General features: G+C 42.8%; 1 protein-coding gene across 3 annotated transcripts in view; it reads left to right on the plus strand.

The window, feature by feature from the left end:
- LOC106856297 (serine/threonine-protein kinase PAK 3) overlaps positions 1-15400 on the plus strand; it is a 131987-nt gene that overhangs the window by 64536 nt on the left and 52051 nt on the right. The window lies entirely within an intron of this gene.

Raw genomic sequence — 15400 nt, forward strand, 5'->3', positions numbered from 1 at the left:
CTCTCATATTCCTGTAAAGAAATGAAAATCACTTGTTTTCTAAAGCATCTGATGCCAGTTCAGACTCATAGCTTTCTGCTATAGGATTTCCACTGGGCTTGGAAAACTTACCAGACAAGCTCAGCATTCACCACTGGAAGAATCTGGAGTAACTGGAGGGCTTTCTTGTCCTGGAAACAGGACATGGAGTAGTTGCCCTTGGCAGGCTAAGACTTGCCAAATGCCTTGTATTTCCTGCTGGAAGCCTATTTTTGCATGGAAGGACTATATTGCGTTCACAACTGTAGTATCTGTTGGTAAATACTGGATTAAATAACATGCACTTCACTTTAGCAGAATATCAACAGTGCAGTGAAATTAGTATGCTGTACTGGGGCAGTAGCATCAGTGTTCTATACTGTACCTATTATTTTCATAGCATTTAAAAATTCATTAGAAAATGAGTGAGTTCCTTTGAGGAACTCGTAGTCACAAAAATTATTATCCCAGTCTTGGGAGTTTTAGTTAAAGCCAAAGCTTCACTACGTGTTGTCTAAAAAGAGAGAATTAGCCTGGTCTTGAACTATTTTTTCATGGTATTGCTTCATTGCAGGCAGTATATGGCCTTCCTCCCTCCAGATGTTTTGAGGTGGAAGAAAACAGGTACGAATGTAAAGTCTTACAAGGAGCATATGAAACAGTTGGCTCTATAGCATTTTGCACCTGAAGTGAAACACAGATATGGCTCTTTTTGCCGTATACATTTGTAGGCTACAGAAAGGACTCTGGGATGTTTGAAGATACAAACACATACAAAGCAGCGTACTCCTTTCCATGCATACTTAGCAGAGGAACACTCCTACTTGTTTGATTCAATGTGTTACATGTGTCTGGAGGGGGATTGTATCCAGGCCAGCTGGGCTGTGATCTTTATCTCTCCAGTTCACTGGACGAGTGTTTTCTATTTTCTTCAGCATAACTTTTAATGGACATTATTTTACCCCATTTTGAAAAGGAACTGGTATTTTTACAACTCAGGCTGATATATAACTAACCTTTTCCTTTCCTGAACAAGGTCATTACATCTTGATGCAGTAATCCTGTCTGTGGGATAAACCACACTCTCGCTGTGTCTCTGTCTGCTGCTTTTATCTGTGTTTGTGTGCACGGTGGTTAGGAGACATGAGGGGAGAGAAAAAGTTTTGATTCCGTCCAGTTAAACTATGTTTAGAGAGAATAATGCATGGGTTGTGAGATGCAAAGGAGTGTTGTCTCACAGCTATTGCTTTGATACTTTATCCACAAAGAGAAGCTCCAGAGTCTCAAGTCAGAAGAGCCTGGGGATGAAATTACACCTTTGCCAGACTATGACAGATTAAACTTTATGGAGATGCACGTAGCAACTTATCCTGACTTAGACTTAGACTGAATTGCTAAGGAAGGCTTTAAAATGGGCTTTAAAAACCTGCTGGGGAGATTAAGTGGATTAAAATATTTAGTTCTTGTGTCCCTCTTTTTGTTGTAGTGCTCAAAGCAATCTGTGAAAAAAGGAAGGACAATGTTGCTATCTTGTTCTCAGCCCAGAGGAACCTGAGGGATGGAGTGATGGCACTGTGGGTGGAACAAGGAAGAACAGGAGCCAGCAGCAGGATCCGGCCATCTTGCTGCCGGTCTCATTCCCTGGCCATTAGACTAAGCTGCCTCCCTGCTTGTTACAGTTTCTGATTTGTCTTGGATATGTCTGTGTACTTTTTCCCAAGTCAGTTTACACCACAATATGTCATTCATGGCTAGCCTGGGGAATCCCCCCTGACTTGAGGGGGACCAGCCTTCTGGAATGCCACCAGTACCAGCACAATTCATGCCCTACCTTCTCTCTTCAGAGTGTGAGACTGAGTGTGGGATTCTGGGTACCAGAAATTCTGCTCAGGCGAAGGACAGGGAAAGGAGAGCCCAGAGGAAGAGCCTCTGAGATGTGGTTCCAGCATCCACAGCTGGCCTAAATTTTACTCCATGACAGGAAGTAGCTCCTTTCTCACAGATGGCTGCTGTTACAGAGCACTGACACCCACCATGGAGCAACTGGGCATGCAATATTAATAGCATCAATGAGAAAATTAAGAACTCACATCAAAGCACCGAGAGTTGTTTTTATAATATTTGGCTTTAAAACTAAGTGCAAAAGGAAAGGTGTTGCATTCAGCTAAGCACGTTTAGAGGACTTTAAGATGTGATTCTGCAGCTTTTAAACACACACACTGCAGAATGACCCCTTAAGGATGGGGGAAAGCTGCTGTCACCTGTAACTCAGCAAATCACAAGTTACATGAAGAAACAAAAATCAATGCTGCTCTGAAGTTTAGCCTGGCAGGAAAAAATAGTCAAAACTACCGTAAGAAATGGCTGCTGAAAAGTCAGTCAGTGGAAAGTCAATGGGCTGCTTTGGCCATGGTTTTTCTCAAACATGGTTATTCTCTTGGAATTTGAGTCCAGACATTCTCATCTGCACTACACTGAGACCCTGCACTGAATACAACAGATGCAAGCTAATAACGCAAATAAATTAGTACGCACTCAGTTGCTAGAATTTTTTTAGTATTAGAAAATTATAAAAGAGCAGAATCAATTAATCTAATTTAGAAGTCTCCCCTTCTCCATTAAAACACTGACATTGGACAAAACTACACAGAGCCTACCTGTATCAACAGTCAGTACAGATGAAGCATGGATATAAATATTGTCAGCCATGTAGTCTCCATAAGAAGACTCTTGGATCTGGGGATTTAATAAATTAAAGAAAAGTACAAAGCATAGAAATATTATCTTGAGGATATAACAGTTATTACTGGAGTCCCTTTTGACTGTAGCAGGGACTGCTCAGCCATAGCTAAGTCTCCAGAGACGGGCCCTGATCTGAGCTCCCTGCCGGCACTCTAAGCAAGTTGGTGCACGTGTCTGCTCTGAGAGCTGCAAAAGCATGTGAATGCAGTACTGTGCCCATGCCAGCACGATCTGCAAGACGTCCATCATAGTCCTGTCCTGCTGACAGCTATGGGTGTCTCTCACTTCCAGCCTGGAAGACATGTGCTCTGTCACTGCCTAAACCTGGCATGATGCTAACAGTAAAATCTTCATGTGATTTTTAGATATGTTTCTCTGATAGTTCTGCCACTTTAGCATCCACCCACACAGAGGACCTGACATCTTTTTAAGTAGTTTGTTGAGACACTACAACCTGACTCAACTTAGTTGTCTTAATCTGCAACAGACTCAGAGCTGTTTCAGTAAAATAAGTACAGGCTCACCTCACCTCAGAGCAGGTGAAAAGATGGAGCCAGCAACTAATACACCTGCTCTGCTTTGCTCAGTTACCTGGTTTCATTTTGTATCAAACCCTGTCTATCTTCTTCTTCAGCCTGTCTCACACATCTGCAGCCTCCCTGCCTTCACTGGTGCTCAGGCCAGAAAGTCTGAAATTACATCACTGGCATCTTGCTGCAGCTTAGATGGCATCACCTCAGGTTACACAGGACTGGGAGAGACCCACTGGGTCATCAAGTACAGCCTCTGCTGTCCAGGCAACCACGTCACTTAATCCCTTTGTAAGTGAATCAAAAATAGTTATGAACCACACCCTTGAGCCTCTCAACTCAAGGGCTCACCCATCCTCTTGTTCAGTTTGAGCAGTACTTGAGATGTCTCTTCCTGCACCCATTCAGCATAAGTGTGTTTTATGGGTCTAGTAAAACAAGTGAAAATGAAATTGCAATTCTGGCCTGATACTTTAGAGGAAACCAGTTTTTCTGCGGGTTTTTTTTTCTGTCATGTTGGGAAAAACATTATCTCTCTGTCCTTTAGCTTTAATTTTTAGGCATATAACCAGGTTAGAATTGAGAGAGCAGGGGAAAATAAACTCTAAGCAGCATCCCAGCTAAATCTTAGATATAGAGGATATGCGTCTTGCGCTATGTTGAATTCTTTTGCAGTTAAACTTCTGGGATCTGAATGGATTTCTAAGCCTGTATTAGAGCTCTCACAGAGAGGACCTGACAGAGATTACTGTCAGCAAAAAAATAGTCTGTCAGTACCATTTTCTTAGTCTGAGTTAACTACCTTGGGGTGTCATGACACTTTCTAGCCTAGAGGACAGTCCTTATGAAAAATAATGATCATTGGCCAAATTCTGCCTGCAATTATGTGGTCTGACCTCAACTTTTCATTTAATTTACAGAACTGAGGTTTATAAAATAGCTGTGTTTAATAATGCATCAATTTTTATGTTGACGTGACATCATAGATGGCATTTGCAATCAGAACATGGTCTCAGTATTTCTGCTGTTTTCCAGCACACATTCTTCCTTTCTGTAGCTGTCTTCAAAGTCCTTTCCCTCTCACAAGATTACCTTTGTCAAGAGTTCTTGGGACAGGCATTTTTCAGATCTGTACAGGCCAGTTACTCACAAAAGGGCTTCAACCCTGGAGGTGCTTCCTTATAGACAGAGGAAGGAATACACGGTTCTTTCCATGTATTATTCTAAAGGCTGTAATATGCAGCCTTTAGAAGAATGGAAACTTGTTTTTTTTTAGGGCAAACAAACCTTCTGCAAAGACTTGGGAAGTGATTCACGTCCATTTACACAGTCTTCAGTATCAGGTTGTCAGACTGGGATCATATGTTGCACTTTATGGTATAATGCCCCTGAATGTAAATTAGATCAAGACACTCTTACAGTTTGCAGCAGCCAAAGTTATATTAGTGCTGATGATAATTGCTGAAACAGTATAATGATTACCCATATAATCATGGCTGAGTTCCATCAGGAATGCTGAACCTTCTGATAAAGGCTCCAGCTTGCCACTGTCGTGAGATTTTGCTGAACTGGGAATAGTGAAAGCCCAGAAAACTGGCGCAGATTCGGTCTTGGTGGCTTGTCAGATACTGGCCACATGGAAATGTTTTGTGGGATCAGAAGATAGATTAGAACAGGCTTTATGCATTTTTTCTCTCAGACTTCTATACCATAGAAGTCAATGGAACTAGTCAGAGCCAAAGAGGCAGAGCAGCTTTTCTCTTAAGCTCACAAGTCATCAGAGTTTTGTGTTATCCGACGTGAATCCTGTTTCAGACTTAAAGAATGCAGTCCCAAATCCTTCAGCAGCTCCTAGTTTTTTCATTGCAGATACCAGAGCCACTGTTTAACCACTGCTGTGGTGACCTTGGAGGCCAGGACCTGAATAGTCTGTGGAAGCACCAGGACATGTCTCAGTCATATAGTGTCACGGAATGAGAGAATGGCTTGAGTTGGAAGGGACCTTAAACATCATCTGATTACAACCCTTTGCTATGGGCAAGGACACCTTTCAGGAGAGGAGCTTGCTCAGAGTCCCAACCACCTTGGCCTTGAACACTTCCTGGATTGGGACATCCGCTTTTCTAGGCAAGCTGTAAAAAATATGGAATACTTCATGAATTAAGGTGGGTTCTTGGAAGGGAAGGTGTTAATCTTGGCTAGGCCCTGAAGGTAATGTGCCGGGTATATGTCCTCAGTAAGTCTGAGTAATTTCTGCTTGGGAGATGAGTAGAAGTATTTGCTTCCCACATAGATGATGAGACACATGCAAGTGGAATGTTGTCCCAGGGAGGTGCAGATATGGATTCAGGTGGATGTCTTGCACAGGAAGCAAATGAGCTGTGCAGTGAGGACTGGAAGTGTATTCTGATCAGGCTGGCATGTCTTTCTGAAGGAAGAGTGGGAAGAGCTTTGTTTTGACAAAGAGGACATGGAGGCTCTCTGTTTTGTTGGTAGATGCTATTTGTTAACTCCATAAAATCCTTGATGGAAGAAAGAACTTTTTATGGTGGAAAGTGCTCATGCTAAGTAAAACAACAAGAAGTGGTTTCTTGAAATAAAATTATTTCTAGAAGGATGAAAAGTGTTCTATTTTCAGTGTGTGCCTTAATGCCACACCCTAGAGTTTCCTTGATAGCATTTCTAATCAGCAGGCACTTACGCATTCTCTACCACTATTAGTTGTAGCTTAATGACGCATAATTGTACTGGTTCTTTATCACTCAACTTGCCAAGTATTTTATGTCTTAGAATGCAATATGGAGAGGAGAATTTATTGCCTCACTGTCTCTTGATGTTCTGCAATGCAAACACATATTTTGCCAAAGCCTTTTAGAAGGTGCATTATCAGAAATTGTAGGCAACTGCACACCTAGAAGTAAAGGCGTTGCATACTGCCTGCACTGATCATCTTGCCAAGTCCTTTCATTGTCACATTACCCTACATCAACAGAGTTTGTGAAAAAGATTAGTGAGAAAGCTGAATGATAGACACTGACTTTTGATGTATGCACATACATACACATAAACTGAATTTTTGACAGCTGTTGCCAGCAAACCATCAAAGCAAATTTTTTACTGAGAGTCAGCACATAGAGAATAGAGGTGTGTAATTCCTGGGGCACCAGAACAGCTGCAGTGCTCTTTGTTGGGGCAAATGGCGATGCTGCAGCTAGATGGGAGTGCATCTCTCCTTCAGCTTCTCCATGGAAGTCAGCATGGGCCAGCTGCTTAACAGGGAGCTTGTTGCTGCAGGTGTCTGTGTCATGTGCTGATGTGCCAGCTGGAAAAGCAATCTTGGGAGCACCTTTCAGAACTGCAAGCACAGCTTTGGTAGAAGAGTCAATGTTCCTTTGGTCTTTTTCTTACAAAAAAAATGAAGGTGATCTGTCTTGTCAGTGTGGGAGGAGGAATCATAAAATCATAGGATGGTTTGGGTTTGAAAGGACCTTAAAGACCGTCCAGTTCCAACCCCCCTGCTATGGGACACCTTCTACTAGACCAGGCTGCTCAGGGCCCCATCCAGTCTGACCTTGAACAGTCCCAGGGATGAGGCAGCCACAGATTCTCTGGATAGTCTCACCACCCTCACAGTAAAAAATATCTTACTGACATCTAATCTAAACTTGCTTTCTATCAGTTTGAAACCATTCTTTCTTTTCCTATGACTGTATGCCCTTGTAAAACATCTCTCTCCAGCTCCCTTGTGCCCATTTAGGTACTGGAAGGAAGTTCTGGGCTTGTCAGAAAAATGGGAGCAGCCTAACCGTTTCGTTTATAAATCCCCTGCTTTCAGCAGTGTAGACAGCCAGTGTAAACATGCTTGTGCAAATTCCATCCTTTGCCTTGATCCGTTTTGTGCAATTGGATTGTCAAACTAAGTAGTACTGGCTGCTTGAAAGAGTTAGGATAGAGTTTAGATGTGTTGGCATTGCAGTTTAGATTATAAGTAATTTCATAGGGAGAGTCTGGCCAGTGTGTTCCATGTTGTCAGCTGGGTGAAAGAGCTGAAGGAAAGGCTGATGAGTTCCAGTAGATCAAAGTCCTGGTGTTCCTCTCCTCCCTTCTGGTGAGAGTTACCATGCTTAGAGCCAAGTTGCAAGAATGTCTGCCTCAGCATTGGTTGCTGTGGAGTAGGAAAATTATCCCAAATCCCTTTGGTAGCACTTTAAGTCAGCAGATGCTACACTAGAAATGGTTTAGTACAGAGCTATCTTCCTATCTGCCAGCATCTCTGGGTGAGCAGGAGCTTTTGGCAGAAGTGCTGCTTCAAAGAGTCTCAAAGGACACAGTGATGTCACACGGCTTCCTTTGCATGTGAAGAGCGCGTGCCCCTGTACCCATCTCCAGAGCTCTTTTAAAAGGTTCTAGGCCAAGATCATTTTTCAGTTGTAACTCACATGTTGTGCTTGGAGAAACTGATTTGTGTTGAGTCCAGCATCACAGGTTCCTACAAAGGATCCAAGTTGCCTGTGGCATGTATGTCAGATAGCCATGAGAATGATGGGAAATAACAGCAGTCCCTCACTTTCTACCTTTTCTAAACACTCACTAGTCATTAATGAATTAATAATCTGAATAGAATTGCTGGGAGATGGCCAGCAGGTTGTTTTTTTGTTGGAGGGAGGTTGAGTGGAGATCTGACATCCTTGGCCTCTTGGCAGCTCATCTTTTGATACACATCTGTTTATACGCAGCACCACTCACAGGTAAGTGGAACCTGAGCTCCCCGTTGTGGGCCCAGGTAGGAAATGGCCCTGTCTTTGCCATCTCCCTGGAACCAGGATATTTTAAAGCTTTTGAGAAAAGAACAAATGCTATTAAGATTTCACGGAGGACTGGAGAAATTGCTCTGGGGAATCAGGATCTCCTGCCTTGCACCTGTAGCGCTGGTGCCTGCACTGAGCCCAGGTTTCCCAGCCCAAAATCTGTGCTTTCTTCAGGTGCTCTCTAAAAGAACACAAATGCTCTTCTCTGTTTTCTCCAGAGACAAGTCCTTCTGATGAAGCCTTCCTGAACAGTGGCATATTCCCATGAAAAATTATCTTTAAAGCCACTGACATGTATCCTGATGAAAATTCATGATCAATTCCTGTCAGAGACCTTGCCATTCCATGAGCATGGCCTGTTCCTGTCAGATGCCTTCAAGGAGGCAGAATCCGAAGCACAGGATCAGTCCCAGGTGACCAGGGATTTGTTACAGCATAATTGTAGCCACTGAGAAAGGAGGAATGAAGGCACATTGTAATTATGCAATTGGCCAGAGTCCCCATGATAAGTCAGTTACAGAGCAGAAGAGAAAATCTGATTCTTGACATTTCCTCCTGTGCTCCTGCACAGAGAGGCAGGATGGAAAAAGTCCTTCTGATTTTTGGATTTGATGTGGGTATTGAAGGCTGTTTGAAAGGCCTTAGCTTCTATTAAATTATGAGGATGTCAATAATAGAATTAATTTTTTGAAAGAAATCAGCCACTAAGAGATGTAGCTGAAGATTCGGGGACTGGGGGTCAGGGCCTGTAAACATGCAGAGAGGATATAATCAACATATGTTGCAGGAGAATATTCTGAAAGGAATGTGACCAGGTGTACTTGCTCCTAGGCCTCTAGGCAACTATTTAAGTGTCAGAATATGAAGGTGAATATGTTCAGCAGTACACCAGGACAAAAGATGTTTTTACTGTCATTGTTTTCAACTGACAGTGATTGCTATTCCCTGGGGTACAGGGAATTGCTTTGTGCAATTTAATTCAGAATATAGATTAGGTGCTGTGTGTATAGAGGGCAGAACCAGGGCACTCCAGTCACATTTCTTGGCTGGGGACCTTAAAACTGCTGGTGGTGAATGCTGAGCTGCAAGAGGAGGAGTTTGGGCTCTCGAGGTGTATATCAGGGACAGGTGGTGGCTTGTTTGTTAATTTATATCATTTTTGCATCCATAGATTTATTAGGACAATTTGGAATGGTAATTTGATCTCTGCATTGATTTCCTAATTTGTAAGCTCTTTGAAGACTGGTGCCTGTGCTCTGGCTGACTCGGCTCAGCTGCATTCAGCTTCTGATTCCAGGGTGAGCTCTGTGTGGCACAGACTTTGTGTACAGTCTGCAGTGTCTGCCCTTAGTACCTTCTTCATTTAGGCTAAAAGGCTGAGACTTTCAGCCATGGAAAGACCAGGATTCTGGTCCTTGCTCTATAGACATGTGTGTGATTTGTCTAATAAGAATAAGCTTGATTACTCCAGAAGTCCTTCGAGATTATTGGAATTAGGCATGGCTGTTACTGGCATTTACCTGTATGGTGTCCAGGGATTTACTTAAATGTAGCTGGTGAAGGGCTTCATAAACTTGAAATAAATCACTCTTCAGATGCCCAAAATGTTAGCATTCTGTAAAAATATTTTCTCTATATTTTCTATATATATTTTCTAATGGAAGAAAAATATTTTAGAATACAGGAAGCAATACAGGAGAAGGAGCTGTTGAAAGGAGACCAGAATCTGAAGATAGTGAAATAGTAGTAAAGCATGATGTGATGGCCCACATCTTCCAGCAGAGGCTAATTCCATGTGCACCATCCTGCATCAGCCCAAATTAGACTTGCAGGTCCCAGGATGAGATGGAGAAGTGTGCCCACTTGTACAGCAGGACTTCCATGTGCCTGGCATGCCCAGAAAATGATACAAGGCTGCCCATTCTGAGCCATGGGCTTTGCCTTCACACTTTCTGTCCTCCCAGGGTTTGTGCATTTATTAGCTGGCAGCTTGGCTTTGATGCCTGTGGCAGGCAGCCTGGTTTTCATCATGCAGAGCCTCAGAGATGCCCTTGACTTCGGTGGGAGCAGAGGGAAGGCAGCCCTTCTCATGGCTGGGCAAAGTGTATCTGAGTCACAGAAAGGACAAGCAGCCAGGGCTTTTCCTCACAAAGGCAAGGAAACTGAATTCATTTAGTTCTTAAAGGAGTGTTTAGCTCGCAGATTGGAAGGGCCCATAGAAATCTGATACAACATTACTGGAGTCTATTCTGATATTTTGGAGGAAATTGAATAAGACTTGAAATGTGCTAAAGTCTTTGCACTTTTAGCTGTAATGACAATTCTGATAAGCAGAATTGAATTAAAGATAATAAAGGAGAGAGCTGTCTTCCCTGTACTGTTACTTGGTTTCTCTTGAATCTCTAGAAATGTCTGATCGAGATTATTTCAGGTTTTGTTTTGTTTCCCTGTGGTATCATACTCTCTTTAATAAATAATTTGTGGTTCTTTGTGACAGCTTTTCTTTACTCCTGAAGGAAGGAGATCCAGTTTCGTATCCCTTTAGCTTTGAGGTGTGTAGTTGTAAACAACTTCTATCGTGTCTCTTCTTAACATTTCGTCCTGTTTACAGTTGTGCCTGCACCCTGGGAAAAGTTTACTCAATGCAAGGTAAATATTTTCTCTCTTCTAGTACATTAAGGTTTTATTGTTCTGTTTTGTTTCTGATGACAAGCAAAAGCTGTTAGAGCTGCAAGAAATTAATAATTTTGCAAATAAAACTGTTCATCTTTTAAAATTGAGTGGATACTTTCACTCAGGTATTAAGACTAAACAGACAGGATGGGTGATCACTGCCTTTTCCTAGAGTCTGCTCTTAAGTTTTCCTCTGAAATTTATTACAAGGGGGGAACAAAACTCTGAATGTTTACAGTAGTAGATCCTTGGCTGGTTTTCCACTGTAGCTTTCTCCTGTTCTAGGTCTCTATCTCCGTGGTGGGGTGTGTAATATATGGTATAATTCGTGTAAAGTTGTAAATTAATCAACAGTGTCTGTATGAATAAAATAAACTCAGAAACCAAAAAGAAAACCACAAACGAAAAAAAAAAACCACAGATTGCTTCACCACAACATTGTAACAGCCAACAAAAAGCAGGAGAGCCCGGATTAACAAGTCCAGAGAACACCCAGACGATAAGCGGCCCAACAAGCACCCACAATTAAGATAACCAGAGCCTTCGGAGAAAATACATTTCAATACCAGCTTCCCATAAACCAGGGCCTGCCTTCATCAGAATTCATCGTCTCCCAGAATATGGTTTTGTCCAGCCCAACGAAGAGAAAGAAAACCACATGAATATGCAAAGCAGCGAAAGGAGACAAAGACATCTGCTCCAGGCTAGGAAAAACTGTATTTAAACTGGACTAACCAAAGAGGTTTTGTGAACATTGGGGGATCCAGAGCGGTAGAGTTCAGATCATAGTGTGTTCACCTGGCACTGATCCCGGGCTCGGCGTTGCCCTTTGCGATTGTGGCTGTCACAGACCGTATCCCGGCCACAAAAGAAATTATCACTTATTTCTGGTTATACTCAATTCAGCTAAATCTCTTTCTTATCTATAACAGGTGCATCTCTAATCTGCCAAGCAGTCCTAGCAAAGACTGGGGAGTAAGAGTAACTTTTTCTTGCTGTAACTTGTTTCACAGGGGACAGGGTCACTCTTCTAATGTTCTAATGCATGTTGTTGGCAAAAGTTCTGAGGATGGTGCTGGCTGGTATATCATGACGTAGTCTTAAAAAGAGAAGGCAGTGATCTGGCCCATCAGGGAGACAGTATTGCATTAGTCTGTGACGCTCTGAAATAATTTGGAGTCTCCCATTATAATTAGATGATAATTTCGTGTGTTAATCCACTATCTTCCACTGGGACATGCGCACATCATTCTGTAAAGTTGCCCTTTCTGCATGTCTTTGCTGCCATTAGTGACCCACTAGGAAGTGCTGAAGGCTGATGCTCTCTGAAGAATGGGCAAGTGTCCTTTGGAAGTACTCCATGGGGTTGTTTTCATGGTCCTTTCTCTTGGCTTGTGACCCGGACGGTGCTGATGACTAGTAAGGTGTGCGTGGACATGTCACATTCCAGCGAGTGTATCTCCTTGCTCCTTTTCTGTCCGAGCAAATGCATTTTGTGAACTCTAAGGCATTAGCTGGTAAATGGAATGAGACTGGCTTTCCATACTTGCTCTTCTTATTGTGACAAATGTGATTTGTGCTAATTAAATTGTAACTATATTAACAAAATTGTATTTAGATCAATAGAAGACAGTTGTTAACAGAGTGAGGGGGGAGATGGGTGAGACAGGACAAAGGACATTTTCCAGATGTTGGGAGTCGAAGAAGGAAGTTGGAAAAAAGTCAAACAAGAATAGTAGAAGGACGTAGGTCTGACAAGCAGCATCTAGAAATAGAAAGTTTCGACCTTGAAATGGGCCAAAGTGGGATGATTCCAAGCATGGGACTCAATTAAAGTCTTGTTATGGAAAACATCTGCTCAGTCACACAGTGCACCTGCGCTACCTGCAGGTCACACCTCGGTCATTGAGGAAGACGACGAGCCTTCATCAGAAATAAGACCCTCAAAAGGATGAGAGACCCCCTAACCCATTAGTAGAGCATGTGCCATACAACATAGTGACATAGATTTTAGGAACAGAAACTAGGAGGAGTTTTCTAGAAACTTCTGTAGCCTACAGTATATAAGTGGGATTGTTAGCCTGGATGCTTTGGTACGTGAGGAATGGGAGCCACTCCCCGTATCCCCGGTCGCGGGGGGGCCCTTCCCCGGCCGGTTTTGCTTATGCTTTATACGAACCTCAATTATTCTAAATTACTTACTGCCAAAATTTTGTATATTCTTAAATATATACACTTTGATTGTATTCATCTCCAATACTTTGTCATCTCCAATATTTAGATGGTATTCATTTTGTTACTAATAAAAATCTACTATTAAATTTAATCTTGTTGCTTGATAAATTGGAAAAATAGAACATCATTAATAACATTATGTTTGCTGCTGAGGCATCTTGGTGTTGCTGTGAGCTGCTGTGTAGGGCTTTGGTACCTCAGGGCTGGGCAGGGGAAAGCAGGCATCGGCCTAAGGCTGTAAATTAAGGAGGAGCTGACAAAATCAAACAAGTAGCAGAGCAGCTTCTTGTATACCAGCCTATTTGAGTGGCTGAAGGACAAGGGCTGATGTAGGTCTCCAGCTCAGGAAGAGGCCGTGGGACTGTGCTATGTCCCTGGCTTCTGGCTGTGGCTGCCTCCAGCCTTGCTCTGCTTAGGAGAAACAGAAGGATGATGAGTAGCCCTTCCCTGGGGTGGGACCCATGTCTGGCCGTGTCCCTGCAGTGACCCTGACCCCACCCACTGCTGCAGAGAAACCCCCCGGGATGAAGGTGCTTGGCTCTGAGCACTGCAGTGTGTGCTGATGGCCTCAGATTTCAGAGTCTGCAGAGCTGCTGCAGCTCAAGATGCTCATCACATCTTTGGCTCTAAGAATTTCTTTAAAGGCCTCAGAGGTAAATGCAAGGCCAGGAATTAACCTCATTGAGAATAAGTTCGCTCACTGATGATTCTTAGATCGTGGTAAGTCATTGTGGCCTGTAATTTAGTGTGACTTTTAATTGGTTTAGTTTATTCTGTGGTCTTCCTTTTCTGTTATAGTTTTTAAATCAAAACCTCTTTTTTAAGGCCTTGCAGGGACATAAGTTTCTACAAAACCGATAATATTTCTTTATCAAACATGTTTATCATTTCATGTTTGCACAGTCCTGCTGCCAAGCAGTGAATGGTTCTGTCTGTCAGCTTCTGTCAAGCTAAAGTGGTACTACCTCTGATTTTGTGATGGTTTTTTTATTAACAGCTTGAATTTGCCCACTGATCTCAGAACATTTTTTTTATTCTACATCTTCAGCATTCGGTGGTATTTCTCCCATCTAAAATTGCCTCTTATCACTGCAGCTGGCTCTACAATCCAGCTGGAATCAGATTCATCTTTGATTTAATGGCAGAGCAGCAAATGTAGCTGTAGAATGGCTGGCAGCTTCTCGTGCAGAGCCTGGCTGTAGAGAGTCTGCTGAGGTTTTATTGCAGAGATCTTTCTTTCTACGGGATCATCCTCAGGTGCTGCATTCACTATTGTTACATTCTAGAGAAACTGCATTGTGCTTCCTCTGTGTGTTTACGTATTGCTCTGACCTGAGCCTTGCTCTTTTTGCGTGTTTCTTTGTACTGTGCTCTGGACCATGGAGCCTAGATTTTCAGGCAGCCTCTTCATGTGCCCTGGGTTCCTTTAATTGTCTTACTCCCAGAGTCTGTCACTCTGCCGTGCTCTGCTGCGTGGTCCAGGCTGTGCTGTCTGGGGGCATTTCCCAAGAGCCAGATTAGGCTCCCATCTCACCTGGAACAGTGCCTGTCTGGGGCTGTCACCCATTTCACTGAGGGACCTCTGGTATCCCTTCAGTCACACACAGACATGGTGATACACAGCTTTGTAACCAGAGCATTTAATCTTTGCTTCATGATTGTGCCTAAACAATAGTGCCTTTAGACAGGTTCATTTTGTCTGAGATCAAACAATATGTCAGCTGTTCTGGGTTGGAGTTTTTATATATACTGACCCTGGCAACAGCATCTTGCTCATTTCTCATCATTTTCTGCCACTTATTAAAATTATTTTACCTCCTGTTTTCTTGTCTTTTCCTGCTCGAGGATGGATCAGTGTAAAGCTCTGTTCTCACTTCTGTTGACATATTAATCCTAGCAATCCAGCATTTCCAGAGGTTTGATATCACCCCCCAGTACTTCCTATTTTCTCACTTCATTGGAGGTATTTTGTTTTTCTTTTTCTCTTCTTCATTTGCTATCCAGTTTGTTGATGCTGTATTGCATGTACTGTGTGCTGACTAACAACATGATTGCTGTCAGGTTTCTGAAACTAACCTGGCTCTTTATTGGGTTCTTTAAAAGTCTGATAGATGTGGCAAAATAAAAGTAGCCTCTTACCTACATTAACAGCAAGGGAAAGAGCCAAGTTCCTCATAGAACCAGAAAGAACACACACAGACAGTGAGTAAGTTGTCTGAGGTTATTTGTGAAGTCTGTGGCAGGTGTCCCATGCTTGTACCCTTAGCACATGGCTCTGCCTATCAATATGTTCTGCAAGGAAAAAAAACAAGAGCCAGATCCCTGCTCCTCTTCCCTGGTGAAGACCAGCTCCATGCACTAGTCTGTCACAAGGCAGAGGGTTCTGTGAGCCTG

Source organism: Sturnus vulgaris, chromosome 14, assembly GCF_052056855.1.
Source record: "Sturnus vulgaris isolate bStuVul1 chromosome 14, bStuVul1.hap1, whole genome shotgun sequence".
Lineage (NCBI taxonomy): Eukaryota > Metazoa > Chordata > Aves > Passeriformes > Sturnidae > Sturnus > Sturnus vulgaris.